This window comes from Saccopteryx bilineata, chromosome 1 (assembly GCF_036850765.1).
Source record: "Saccopteryx bilineata isolate mSacBil1 chromosome 1, mSacBil1_pri_phased_curated, whole genome shotgun sequence".
NCBI classification, from domain to species: domain Eukaryota; kingdom Metazoa; phylum Chordata; class Mammalia; order Chiroptera; family Emballonuridae; genus Saccopteryx; species Saccopteryx bilineata.
Genome location: NC_089490.1, coordinates 49,591,633 through 49,606,208, shown reverse-complemented (window position 1 = coordinate 49,606,208; position 14,576 = coordinate 49,591,633).

Genomic DNA, 14,576 nt, shown 5'->3' with positions numbered 1-14,576 from the left:
AGACCTACATTGTCATACAGTGTGATTAATTATAGCAGTACACATTCCAATGATTTCACTTAGTAGCTTCTACTAAAGGCCTTGCTGAAGCACATACGCTGCAGCACCAAAGTATCACTGCAAATTGCTTAACCACTGATCAGTGACTGCAAAGTGCACAGTCGCAGAAAACATACTGGCTTTACATGAAGGCACCTGGGATTTAACAATAAACACCAGATGTAATGTAGATCCTGGAAATGATGAAGTGTGTGGCTGTCCCAAGATATGATCTAACAGATCTTCTCTATCGATCTATAGGATGCTTCCTAAGGACCCCCAAATGCCAACTTACATTACCTGATCCATAGCCAATTAATTAGCTTTTCAATAATTTCCTCAATAAAAAACAAAGTCTCTAGCAAATAATTCAAGTCATTATTTCTTTTTTTATACAAATCACTTTTGTTCTGTAAATGACTTAAATAGTTCTTTTGTCCCACACTTCTAGAATTTTAACATAACTAATGCACAAACAATGGTGTCCTGCTCAGTCAAATTAAATTAACATTGAGAGGACCCCCAAAAGCCTTCTGGCTGTGTCTAGGTGCCCAGATCTCTCACTTTTCCTCTTAAATAATTTTGGATAGGAATATTAATTCTAAAACTAACATATAATTGATTTCAGTGTACCCATGGCTTAGGCTCTCCATCATATCATTTTATATTGTATGCCATCCTTGGAAACCAACTGGTCAGATGTATTTCAAAATGCCTATCATATGGCATGGGGAAATTCTAGGTGTTACATGACATTCTCTGTCTGAGTAATAGGGCATACTGCATAATATGTCTCTTACTCATTTTCAAGTCAGTTCTGTTGAATGAAGGGGAAAAGAGTATTATATGTTTTAGATACTATTCTTTTTTCTTTAAACCTAACAGAGAAACCTCTCTTAGAGCAAACAATGGCAAGTGTCACTAAGCACCAATATCTATGAACATGAACATAAAATTGATAGGTCCTAATGTTCTGCTCAGTAAGAGCCAGCAAGTCACAAAAATGTCCATTTAACATATGTCCACCCCTAAAACCATTAAGTTCACTTCAAACATCTTACTTCTACTCTTTTACTTCATTTGGCTCAAAGTAAAATTGGCAGTCTTATTCACCACTGGAGATTAACTTCTAATGGAGTCATTAGAGTACAGATAGGCGTATGAATCATTTGCCATTGTTTGAGAAAATAGAGCCAGGAAGATTAAAAGAAAAATTGGCACAGATTTTCCAAATACTTAGAATGAGACTGAAAATCGCATTCTTAAGAGCTTTTTCTCCATTTAAGTAAAAATAATGAAACAAGCATTTACAAAGAAAATAGCACAAAGAACCATTAGCAAAAGCAGCAAGAGCATTGCGGGAATAAATATATAGAAGCAAGATGACAGTTTATCAGTAAAGTTATAACATGATGAATAAAAAACAAATATCTTACATGCTGTGGAAATATGTAAGAAAATAATGATCACTGTTATTCCATGTTCTAACCATGTAAACAATGAAATACTAATAAGCAATCGGTCATTTGAGGCACAGGTAGCTGTTGTGCAAAATTCTCCTGAAGTTTAATTAGGAAGCACTGATGCAAGTAAGAGCCAATTCATCAAACATTGCTGTCCTGATCTGGAAGTGAAAGCATACTATGTACTGAAATTTTTTAATTCACCTATTAAAAAAAATCTACCTAATGGTCCTAGAAGCAGAGTATAGCAATGCATCCATTTAGTTTTAAGGTACTTATATAATCTAACAACAAAAATATTCAGCCTAGGCAAATATAAAATACCAATTACCAATAGAAGAAATGTTTAGAGTAAGAAACATTGTTTTCTATATTAGTGAGAATGAGAAAATACTAGAAAGTATTAATGCCATCGTCTTGGGAAATAGCAATCAACAACTTACTTTACTGAAAATAAGTTAATTCAAAGAAAGCACTCAACAAAAATCAACACCCATTTATGATAAACACTCACAACAAAGTATATAGAAAGGAAATAATAAAGGCCACATATGACAAGCCTACAACTGACATCATACTCAATGATGAAAAGCTAAAAGCTTGTCCTCTAAGATCAGAAAAAAGAAAAGATGCCTCTTTTAAGCAACATAATATTAAAAGTTCTAACAAGAGCAATTAAGCAAAAAAAAGAAATAAAAATCATCCAAATCAGAAAGGAAGAAGTAAAACAGTCACTCTATGCAGATGACATGACTCCACTAAAAATCTGTTAGAACTAATAAACAAATTCAGTAAGGTTGAAGAACACAAAATCAATAAAAAATTCGTTGCTATTCTATATACTAATAACAAATTATAAGAAAGAAAAATTAAGAAAACAATTGCATTTACAATTGTATCAAAAGATATAAAATACTAAGGAATTTAAATTTAACCAAGGAGGTGAAAGATCTATATTCTGAAAACTATAAGGTATTAATGAAAGAAATTGAAGAAGATACAAATTAATGGAAAGATATTCTGTATTCATGGATTAAAATAATTAATATTGTTAAAATGTGCATTATATCCAATGCAATCTATAGATTTAATGCATTTGCTATCAAAATTCCAATGGCATTTTTCATAAAAATATGACAAAATATGTGTTGAACCACAAAGGACCCCTTATAGCCAAAGGAATCTGGAGAAAAAAGAACAAAGCTGGAAGCATCATGCTTTCTAATTTTAAACTATGCTACAAGACTATATTAATCAAAACATTATGGTATTGACATAAAAATAGACACATAGATCAATGAAACAGAATAGAGAGCCCAGAAAAAACCTCACACATACATAGTTAATTAATTTATGACAAAGGAACTAAGATGATGCAATGGGAAAAACATAGTATCTTTAATAGTGTTGGGGAAACTAAACAGCACATGCAAAAGAATGAAACTGGACCACTGTATCACCCTATATGCAAAAATTAACTCAAAATGGATTAAAGAATTGAACACAAGATCTAAAACCATAGAATCCATATAAGAAAAAAAATAGAAAGGAAATCTTGACATTTATTACAATATGCATGGACCTTGAGGTTATTATGCTAAGTGAAATAAGTCAGAGAAAGAGAAATACTATATGATCTTACTGATATGTGGAATCTAATAAAAATGAAGAAAGAAAACAAACTTGTAGATACAAAGAACAAGAGAAATCAAAGATAAAACTCAAATTTCTAATCTGGATTCATGGAGATAAAAGTTGGTTCTGATAAGCAGAAAGGTAAGAAGAGCTTCTAGTTTGGGTAGATACCAATCTACCGCCCTATAATGAGGTCAACTTTAGCTGCCCTGATGACATGCAAATAAAATTGGGGCTATAGCTTTTGTATATAATAAAAATAAATGTAATTGAGTATAAAATAATAATTCATGGGTATGTCTCTCTGTAAGATGATCACACATTGATTTTACATTTAAGACAATAGATTAGCAAAGCTATAAGAATATAAAAGATCATTTGAAACTGTTAGTGGTTTATGTTTGAATTCGTGTTTTTATCTATTGTTCTCTAATGTTGTTGGTAATGAGCTAATCAAATGACTTCTTTTGCCAAGATGTGAAATATTGTATTCAAATTGTTTATATTTTTATTGTTTTTATTATGATGTCAGTGGTACATAATAAAAGAAAAATCCATTCAGACTGTTGTAGTAATATAAGGTTATAGTAATTAAATATATAGAAATATAAAAATAGGGAAGATATATAAAAGTAATTAAAAGGATATTAAAAATAATTATTAAAATTAAGTAAAGTTATGCCAATTGGATAGGAATTAATATAGTGGATTAGTGCCATAATTCTGTGACGTGATAAACAGACTTTGACTTTCAAGCAGAGCCCAGTTAGTATGTGTGTGTGAAGTTATACATAGATAAGAAGTGGCTTGGTGTTATTTACATTAACTTTGTAAATTAATGAATATAAGAACATCTTAAAAAGTGGTTTAATGTAAACATTTCAGTAGATTGACATAAAGGGGGTTCCCTGCAAGGAATTCCCAAAAAGGTGGTTTGATGTGATAATCCTGTAGATTGACACCTGTTAGAAGGCGTTGGCCAGAAAGAGTACTAAAGCTGAGGGGCCCCCTGCTGCGGTAGTCGCCCAGACTCCAGCGTTGATGTGGACTGTCTTCAAGCTGCTCTGAGCTCTGACCAAAGCCAGCCAAGAGGAGCACGCTGACAGGGCCCCCTTAAGCTGTACCCAGGCACGCCAAAAGGATTTGTGAGTAATAAATTGCCTGTGTGATTATTGCAACTAATTTGTGTGTCGGTCGTGTCTTTCCTCTGGTGGCATTTAACAGTAGCATCCTCATAGCCACCTCAAGAGTAGTCTCGAAGAGGCTGCCAGCCCTGCTAATAAGTAGGAGTGTCCCACTGCTCGGGGAAGTCGAATCAGGGACGCCTGATCGACGTGGAGCTTGGGCTCTACTGGGACACAGACCAAGAAGGTTTTTCCATTAACAAACTTAGAATGGTTAAACAATCATAGGAGATTTTTTTTTAAATAGTCATCCAGGTATTGTTCTGATACACACCAAATATTCAAGACTTCTTTGCTCTCACTGGGTTTTGTGTTGTATAAGATGGTTCTCAAATGAGTGGTCAAAGGCTACCTAATAATACTGGTCCATGTGAAATTTAGTTAGTATCTTCATATCAACAAGATCACACCTGTGCATGAGCTTTAGTATTTTAGAATTAAGTATTTCTTTTTTCTTTTATCAAAGCCAACACCATTTTCAGTCAAATGAGGATAGTTGTACACATAAGTTGAAATAAAATTGGGTAGAATCTTTTAGAAACCAAAAAAGGTCAAAAAACAAAAAAATAGTGTCATCAAAATCAACAATAAGCTGAAATACCAGTGATTTTTTAATTTTGAAAAAAGGCCAAACCAATGAGCAGAGATGTTATGATAGATTCAGTGCAACGTGATTCAGCATGAATCATTAGAAAACTTGTATATAACTATGCACCATCATCCAAAGCAACCCCAGAAAATGAAAAATTCTAGTAATTCAGGAGTACAATTTTAATTTGGTTATCTCCAGTCTGGCTCTGAGACAAGTGCAAGTATCTTATTTGGAAGGTTATTCCAGGAGCCACTGGCGGAGTGAGCAGAGCATCAGAATCACTTGAAGGGCGTATTAAAGCACAGGCTGCTGTGTCTCAGCCTCAGAGTTTTTGATTTAGCAGGTCTGGGTGAGCTCTGAAACCTGAATTTCTAAGAAAGTCTCAGGGTACTCTGATGTTAATATGAGGCCACGCTTTTGAGAATTGTTGCTTTAAAACAGTCTGGGCATCAATTTGTCTAATCCTAAAGTCCACCTCAATACCTCCATCTTCAAATTTCATCACACTGGGGGTTACAGCTTCAACATACAAATTCTGTGGCACAAAAACATTCAGCCTCTAATATCTCCATTTTCTTTTCAGACACCAGGTTTCTCCATGTCTTTCTTTGTGTTACTGCATCCACCTGTCCCTCCCTTTCCACTCTGATTATGAACATTTGAATTCTGGACCTTTATTATTTTATGTCTGGGCTATTGCAATAGCTTTTAATAGTATTTTTGCTTTCTTCAATAGGAAGACTTTCTGATGCCCTATACTTTTCTCTGTACTTTATTTTGATAACACTTTGCATTCCTCTTAAGGCCATTTACCACGCTGTATTATGATGTCCTTTATCTTGTCTGTCCCCTGGCTAGACTCCAAGATTCTTGAGGGCAAAAAAAAAAACTGTCTTTCCTGTTGTTTGGCGACTAGCATAAAATAGGTGCTCCATAAATTCTGGGTAAAGAAAGGAAAGAGAAAGAAAATCACAGGGAAAAGAGAGAAGAAGAGAAAAGAGTAGGAAAGCAGAGGAAAAGAGAGATAGGGAGAACAGAAACTGTCATACGGGCTTAGGCCCCTTGATTAGCTCAGTATCTTAGATTCTCCAGAAAGCAGAATCTGAATCAAAGATTGAGTGCATCTCGTTTATCTGGGAATGGTTAAGAATATCTCCACTGGGCTGGGAGGTAGTATTGAAAGGAAAGAGAAGGCAAACAAGTAAGATGCATTATTAAGGCAGCAAGCACTGTGGGTGATTAAATAATGTGCATGAGGGGAAGTTCTTGGAAATTGTGTAAAGCACAGGAGTCCAAGTCAAAGGTAGAGGGCGCTGGAAAGATTTTATCTCCACACCCTTCAGTAATTTGTTAGGGGTTGCTCCCAAAGTAGTTTAATTCTCAGGCATTTTCAGCCTGATGTGCAAAAGTGCTGGATGTTGGAAGTCAGGCTGGCATGGGTAGAAAAGGATATGAGTGAAGAGTTGACAGCATCTGCTGTGCTCAGAGACTAAAGAGAAATCTAATTAAGTTCTGTCCAAGAAAAAGAAAGAAGCTGGTTTGGAATATGGTCTGGTGCATCAATTAACAGATTTTAGGCTTTTATATTAGAAGAGATTATTTTACAGTGGTAGGAATCAATTCAAGGAAAAGTTAAGGAGATACACCATCATTAAAAAACTACACCTAAGCTTTACCAATATTAAGCTTCCTTGGGGAGGTTGATTACCCAACTCAATCATCCTGAGGACAACAAGTATGTAAAACAGACACCCCCAAAAAAGGATAGTTATATGGCTCAGGCAGAGAGGTTTAGAGAGGCAGAGATTCTCTCTGATTATCTGTGGTCTGTCCTTAGCAAAGAACTGATACATAAAATTAAAGCAATCTCTAGCAGAACCCTCTTTAAAAAGGGCTAAGCAAGGTAATTGTAAAGAAATCTATGAAAGTATTCTCATGGCACTTAATATGAGGAAAAGATGTCCTAAACTCTTTACACAGCCATATGAATATGTTGCTGGTGGTAAGGTTATAAATTTTCAGCCAACTTAAAAGCACTGTTATAAATGTCACATAGCCTGACCAGGCAATGACGCAGTGAATAGAGCATAGGCCTGAGACACAGAGCACCCAGATTTAAAACCCCAAGGTTGCTGGCTTGAGTGCAGGGACACCAACTTGAGCACGGGTTCCCTGACTTGAGCATGGGATCTTAGATATGATCTCATGGTCACTGGCTTGAAACCAAAGGTTGCTGACTTGAAGCCCAAGGTTGCTGGCTTGAGCCCAAGGTCACTGGCTTGAGCAAGAGGTCAATGACTCAGCTGGAGCCCTTCAGTCAAGGCACATATGAGAAAGCAATCAATGAACAACTAAGGTCACAACAAAGAACTGATACTTCTCATCTCTCTCTCTTCCTGTCTGTCTGTCCCTATCTGTCAACTCTCTCTCTCTCTCTCTCTCTCTCTCTCTCTCTCTCAGTAAAATAAAATAAATGTCACATAAATCTAAAAATAGTGACATATACATACAAGTACATTTTTTTCATTTCTGACTATTTGTAATCATTTTTAAGCTCAATTACTAAAACCACTTTCAGGTGGAGTTTAACTTGTGATTCATTAAGCATTCAGGAAATGCTTTTATGAACAAAATACAAGGCTAAGGCACCACGTGTCACACAAAAAAGAAAACAGTCTTTGCTCTCATAAAGGAGGTTTGTTGGATATGTAGAAAAAAAAGATTGCTAAGTATCATCACAAAAAATAAGCTATGGAAAAGCAGAGAGGGGAAAGTTTATCTCATGTGAAGGAAGATAAGGCTTGTAGGTCAGGTGGCATTAGAACAAAGTCCTGAAGTGCTCACGGGATTTGGAATTGTGGGGACAATAGCATTCCATGGGTACAAAACAGCAAAAAGACATGGTGGCAAAATTGAAAGGCAGAAACCATGGGTCAAACCAAAAACATGAGGCTAGTGTGTTCCAAGAGGAAATTTTATTTTAAAAACACCTGGGTGCAGGCAGGCTGAGACCATCAAAGTGTGTCAGCCCTGAGCCCTGGGAGAGAGCTGGGGACAGCTGCTACAGGCATCTGTTGATGTTGGGGTACACTCAGATTAGCATATCCTGGTTTATGGTCCTGGTCACTGACTTGACAATGAGCAGAAGGTGGGGGGTTCATTTGGCAGGAATGTCTCCTTAGTAAGTTAATACAGGTCTAATTAGTGAGGTCCATTACTGCTCTATCTGACATTCTTTCTGGGAGACAAGATAAAGATTTATGATTAGTGTTTAGCCCTTTTCAAGACTGGCTGTCTCCTTTCCTAACCTTATGGTAGGGTTCCTCCTAAATGTTTGCTCCCAAGGACCCTTCCCAGATCCTGCTGTGAAGATAGACATCTCGCTGCATTTCAAAGGGGAGGCCAGGAAGCCCTTAAGAAAGAATAGCAAGCAAATTAACTACTATACTCTTACAGTGGGGGATGAGAATGTTGTTTTTTAATTTTGCTGTATCTTTTGGCACAAGAAAATTTTCTCCATATACGAATTTGAGTGATACCACAGCTCCTCAAAATCTCTTTGTACCTTGACTCATCCGTCCCTTATCAGCAGGAGAGGTTTGGGCCAGGTTACTAAGCCAGTTCTTCTCCTTCAATCCTGCATTGTTCTCAAAATGGCAGCTGAGTAGCCATTTTATCCATCAAAAATAACTTGGGTGACTTACAGCTATGAACATAGAGTTCAACTTGGCTGGAATGTGAAGTATATATAGGAAATAAAATTGAAGTCAAAAACAGGTTTTGAAAAGGTAACAAAAGTTCTAGAGCTGACCTAACAGGGTAGGCATTAGCCCACATGTTGCACTGAGCCCTTGAAATGCAACTTAAAATGTATTTTAAGTAATTAGGAAAAACAATGTAAACTCATAATTCTTATATGATGACATGTTGACATGTTGTTGTGATATATTGGATTAATAATATGTTGCTTTATTTTTACTTATTAGTATGACTGTGATTAAAAGGTTACATTACATACGTGGTACAAACTGTATTCTGTTGGAAATGCTGTTCTGGAACAAGAGCTGTAATGTTTGTACCTCATTCTGTAAGATGTTGAGGCCTTAAAACAAAGAGTGAATGACTGGGTGACAAAGGCAGATCTGGGCTTCACGATAATTTATCTTGACTTAAGCAAGTGGGACTAGAGAAGAAAGAAGTAGAGAGAAAAGCATACAAGATGTAATAAAGCAAGTGGCAGTTGGGTGTGCAGAAAAAATGGTATATGTGAGTAATATTGGGAAGGCAGAACTGGCAGTATTTGGCAGTGGATCAGAAGTTCTGTGGAGGAAAGTATAGAAGTCAAGCACAATGCCAAGGTACTGGGGGAAGTAATTGGAATAAGTGTGATGATGATAACAGAAATAGCCAGAGGGGATTGGTTAAAAGAAAAAAAAAAGATGAGCTCAGCTTGGGACATAATGAGTTTTAGGTCCATGGGACACATAGATGGAGTAGGGAGTAGCCAACCAATTAGAAATGTGTGAGAACAGATGCTCCTACAACCTGGGAGATTTTCAAAGACCACAAAGAGAAAAAAAAAAACACTAACAAATTTTCTTAAATAGCAATTTTTACTCAAGAAATGGAGCTCTACTGTTCCTTTCAGATCAGGCATAGAGGTTACAATGTCAAGCTATAGAAAAGCAAAACAAAAGGGGGGGGACTCCTCCTTCCTTTAGCTATTATTTATTGAATTCCACTAAGGGTCAGGTACTACATACTCTACTGAAGAGGGAAACATGATTGGAGCATCAGTCTATTCTGAGAGCATTCCCAGTCACAGCTTTTTCTTGGGTAAAGTGACAATGTTAAGGAATGATGAAGCTGATATGAAAACCTGTCAAACCTTTAAGCTATAAAGAATACAGTCTCTAATAGAAACAAAAGCGGAAGCAAAATGGGGAAGTTTCAAGAATGGTATTGTGAGCCTGACCAGGTGGTGGTGCAGTGGATAGAGCGTCAGACTAGAATGCGGAGGACCCAGGTTTGAGACCCTGAGGTCGCCAGCTTGAGCACAGGCTCATCTGGCTTGAACAAAAAGCTCACCAGCTTGGACTCAAGGTCGCTGGCCCAAGCAAGGGGTTACTCAGTCTGCTGAAGGCCCGCAGTCAAGGCACATATGAGAAAGCAATCAATGAACAACTAAGGTGTCGCAACAAAAAACTGATAATTGATGCTTCTCATTTCTCTCCATTCCTGTCTGTCTGTCCCTATCTATCCCTCTCTCTGACTCTCTCTGAATCTCTCTGTTCCTGGAAAAAAAAGAAAAAGAAAAAAAAAGAATGGTATTGTGTTCTTTTTATTTTGTGACTGGTTTTAGTATGCTGCAATAATAGCCTTACCACTTTGTAACATTCTGTATCATTTAGCTTCTATTGTTTTTAATGTTGATATTCAGGAGTCACTTCTTTCCAGTGAAGACAAAGTCAGTTCTGTGCTGTATGTGAAGTCACATCTCTAATTTTTAAATATCATATCTACACTCAATAATACCTACCAGACCCTTTTTTACAGCTGAGAAGACTATATATACCTTGCAGACTAGAAAAAAAATAAGATTGAATTAAACACACACACGAAAACATCACAACAGATTCTCAAAGCATTAACTGAAATTCTACCATGGTCCAGATGCAATTGTATGGGGTCAGTCCATAAACAGAACATAGTATGTTTGGGGACAGGAGAAAAAAGGCCATTGAAGCTTTAAAGAATCATTTTCTTCTCATGAAAGTCTAATCTCTGAAAAAAGAAATAGAAAACACAAACATTTTTTCAGAGAGATGGCGGAAAGTAGCCACAGTTTAAGAAACTGAATGGCTATAAACGGAAACTGTAATCATGTCTGACAGAGTGTCTAAGTGCTGCACAATACTACGGTTGAGCTCTGTCATTTCCATTGACTGAGGGAGAACTTACCGTTTCTCCAAGTCTGTACTGGTGGTTCTGGCAAAACACAATGTAAAAGTCCTTATGAAAAAAAAGACACAAATCTTAAAAAGACTAAGTATGATGATTTCTTACCACTGACAAATTATAGTAATTTTAACCACTTCTCTTCTAAAAACAGAAGAGAAAAACAATAGATGCAGGTCCAATATCCGGCTTCATCAGAATCCTGATGATACATTCTAGCATATAGTCATGACACTGGAGATAGAATTGATAGTAAGTCTTTAAGCCTGTAATTAACCCTGAAATAAGAAAATATGATTGAATGATCATTCTAATAACAGAAGAATAAATGATGGTACAGTGACAGATCAGACAAAGGAGTTCTTTCTTAGAGAAAAAATATTACTGCAATTTCCATTTTAATTTGAGCTGAACTATTATTTGGTAAAGCTCTATAGATCCTTAAAGAATATTAATTCAAATCTTCTAAGCTGTCAGTGAAATACATTATAACTTTATTTTTCTTTTCCTCTTCATTACTTCAGATGTCTTGCTAGAATAAAAATGTAGCCCCCATTATAGAAAATGGTATTTTATGTGACCCTTGTAATGATTATGGAAAATCAAAGCATTGATCTTGTCCTCATTCCACATTTAAATGATAGTATGGTCAATGCCTCTTTCCCACTTTAACGTTTGTTTAAGTTCAGTCACTGTACAATTAGAAAGCCATTCGTAACATTAAATGCAAGACATTAATTTAAAAAGAAATAAAAATGTCTATATTTCATGTTCTCCATATACCAGCTAGGGGTAAGTCACCCCAGAATAAAAAGAATTTCAAATTTTTGATATTAACCTATCCTATTTTGGAAGGGTGTAGCTAACCTTTACTGACCTCTCATTAAATGCCAAGAGCTGGGTGAAATACGGTACTATACATAGATTAAGTCATTTAATTCTCATGCTAGCTATGAGATTTTGAAACAGGAATTGCTGGGATTGACAATAGCAGGGGGGAGACCTAAGCAAAGTCTACCCTCATGCAGTCTCCTACCTACCACCCACAAACACACACACACACACACACACACACGGCTTGCTTTTCCTCTACCTTATGAGGTTTACTTGGCTGGCTGTTACAGTATAAACTACTATTTTCCTGACATTCAGCATAAGAGAAAGCACAAGCTTAAGGCAGCAATCGTTGGTATTTTGGAGACTTCATGGAGAAGAAAGCACACTCTGAATGTGCTGCTTCTGTATTTATTACACTTGATTAAAAAACATTTTTGGGAGTTTTCTTTGCCACAGCTAATAATTTCCTCTCTCAGAAAAAGCAGAGAATGGCAAGGGGGTAGCATAAATGTTCTGCAAAGATAGCAGTGTGAATCAAATGCTACAGTTGATTGCAATGTCAGTGGAGGCAAGGAGGAACATAGAATCCCCGAAGAAGGCTCAATCAGAAATGTCGGTTACAAGTAACAGAAATCAATCTAAACTAGTTTAAGCAAAAGTGGGAATGGGTAGATACTGAAGATTCTTAGGAAATACAAGAACAAGTTAAACATACTAAATTTGGAAAGGTCAGAATGAGAAAAGCTCTAATTCCTGGAGTTCCTTAAAAATTCAATAAGTGCCCTGGCCAGTTGGCTCAGTGGTAGAGCATCAGTCCGGCATGTGGATATCCAGGGTTCAATACCCAGTCAGGACACACAGGAGAAGTGACCATCTGCTTCTCCACTCCTCTTGCTTCTCTCTCACTGTCTCTCTCTTGTCCTCCTCCAGCTATGGCTGTATTGAAGTTGGTCCCGGGAGCTGAGGATGGTTTCAATGCTTCCACCCAAGAGCTAGGAAGAGTTTGTTTGCTGAGCAATGGAGCAAGGACCCATATGGGCAGAGCATTGCCCCCTAGTGGGCTATCCAGGTGGATCCCAGTCAGGGTGCAGGCAGGAGTCTGTCTCTGCCTCCCTTCCTCTCACTGAATTAAAAAAAAAAATCAGCAAATGAGGGACAATAAGCACATGAAAAGATGCTCAACATCATTAATCATTAGGAAAGTGAGTGTCAAAACCATAAAGAGATGATTACTATTTAATATTGTAAAAGAAAAGAATAGGCCCTGGCCGGTTGGCTCAGCGGTAGAGCGTCGGCCTGGCGTACAGGGGACCCGGGTTCGATTCCCGGCCAGGGCACATAGGAGAAGCGCCCATTTGCTTCTCCACCCCCCCTCCTTCCTCTCTGTCTCTCTTCCCCTCCCGCAGCCAAGGCTCCACTGGAGCAAAGATGGCCCGGGCGCTGGGGATGGCTCCTTGGCCTCTGCCCCAGGCACTAGAGTGGCTCTGGTCGCAGCAGAGCGACGCCCCGGAGGGGCAGAGCATCGCCCCCTGGTGGGCAGAGCGTCGCCCCTGGTGGGCGTGCCGGGTGGATCCCGGTCGGGCACATGCGGGAGTCTGTCTGACTGTCTCTCCCCGTTTCCAGCTTCAGAAAAATACAAAAAGAGGGAAAAAAAAGAAAAGAACAAATGTCAGTGAGGATGTGGAGGAGAAATGGGAAGATTTGTGCAAGGCTAGTGGAAACATAAAATGATGCAATTATGGAAATCTATATATCAGTTCCTCAAAATCACCTCAGGATCTAGCAAATCTACTTCAGCATATATGTGTTATATGACCCTGCGTTGGCTCGGACTCCTGACACACCCATGAATGAGTGAGGTCCACAATGTCCTGTCCTCAACAGCCCTGCTCAGCCCCTGTAGACTCGTGCTTGTGGCTTTCTTTATGGACTCAATCCATCTCACTTTTGGTCTCTTTTCATGCTGACAATTACTTTTCCTAGCATTATTGTCTTTTTCAAAGAACACAACTTTCTCATTATTTGCCCAAAGAATAGCTTCACCTTTTTCATTTTGTCTCCAGTGATGTTTCAGACTTAATTTGCTCTAGGACCCCCTGTTTGCCTTTCTAGATATATTCCCAAAGGAGCTGAAAGCAGGGATACGTGCTCAGAGCAGTATTATTCAACAGCCCAAAGATGGAGACAGCCCAAATGTTCACAGATGGATAACCAGATAAAGAAAATATGGTATATAGTTGTAATAAAATAAATGAAATGTCTTATAAAGAAGAAAATTTTGACAAATTCTATAGCATTTATGGACAAAAGCGGAGCACCACATATCAAACCTGACAAACTCATGGTGGCTTTACAAATTCAGAGATGAAAAGTAACTACACAAAATTGTCTCAACATAAAAAGTCTTAAATAAAAGTGGGTCATGGTGGGTAGACACATCCTAGGCCAGTAGATTCCTTGACTAAAGTCAATCTTTACCTTAAGTAGGACTTTCTTTTGTCTTTTTGCATCTCAGATAACCTACTCCTTGGCACGTAAGAGTAATTGCCTTTTTCCAGAACCCTCGGGGTAAAAGATCATAGCAGAGCACCAGGCCACAGAAGCCCTCACAATTATCCATTCCCCAAATACCACTTCTATGTAGATGTTAACTATTCTATACCCATCAATGTAAAAGAACTACCTATCTGTTTTATCTTTATCCAATCTCAGAGATTTCTCTGATTTGCTTTGTCCTTAATCAACCACCAATGAATTTCATGTAACCTCATTCTTATGTCTCTTCCTTGGATTCTAATGTATAAAATAAGCTGTAAAACTTCCATTCTCTGGGGTATCTTCTCAATCCATTGAGATTTTGCTTCCTGG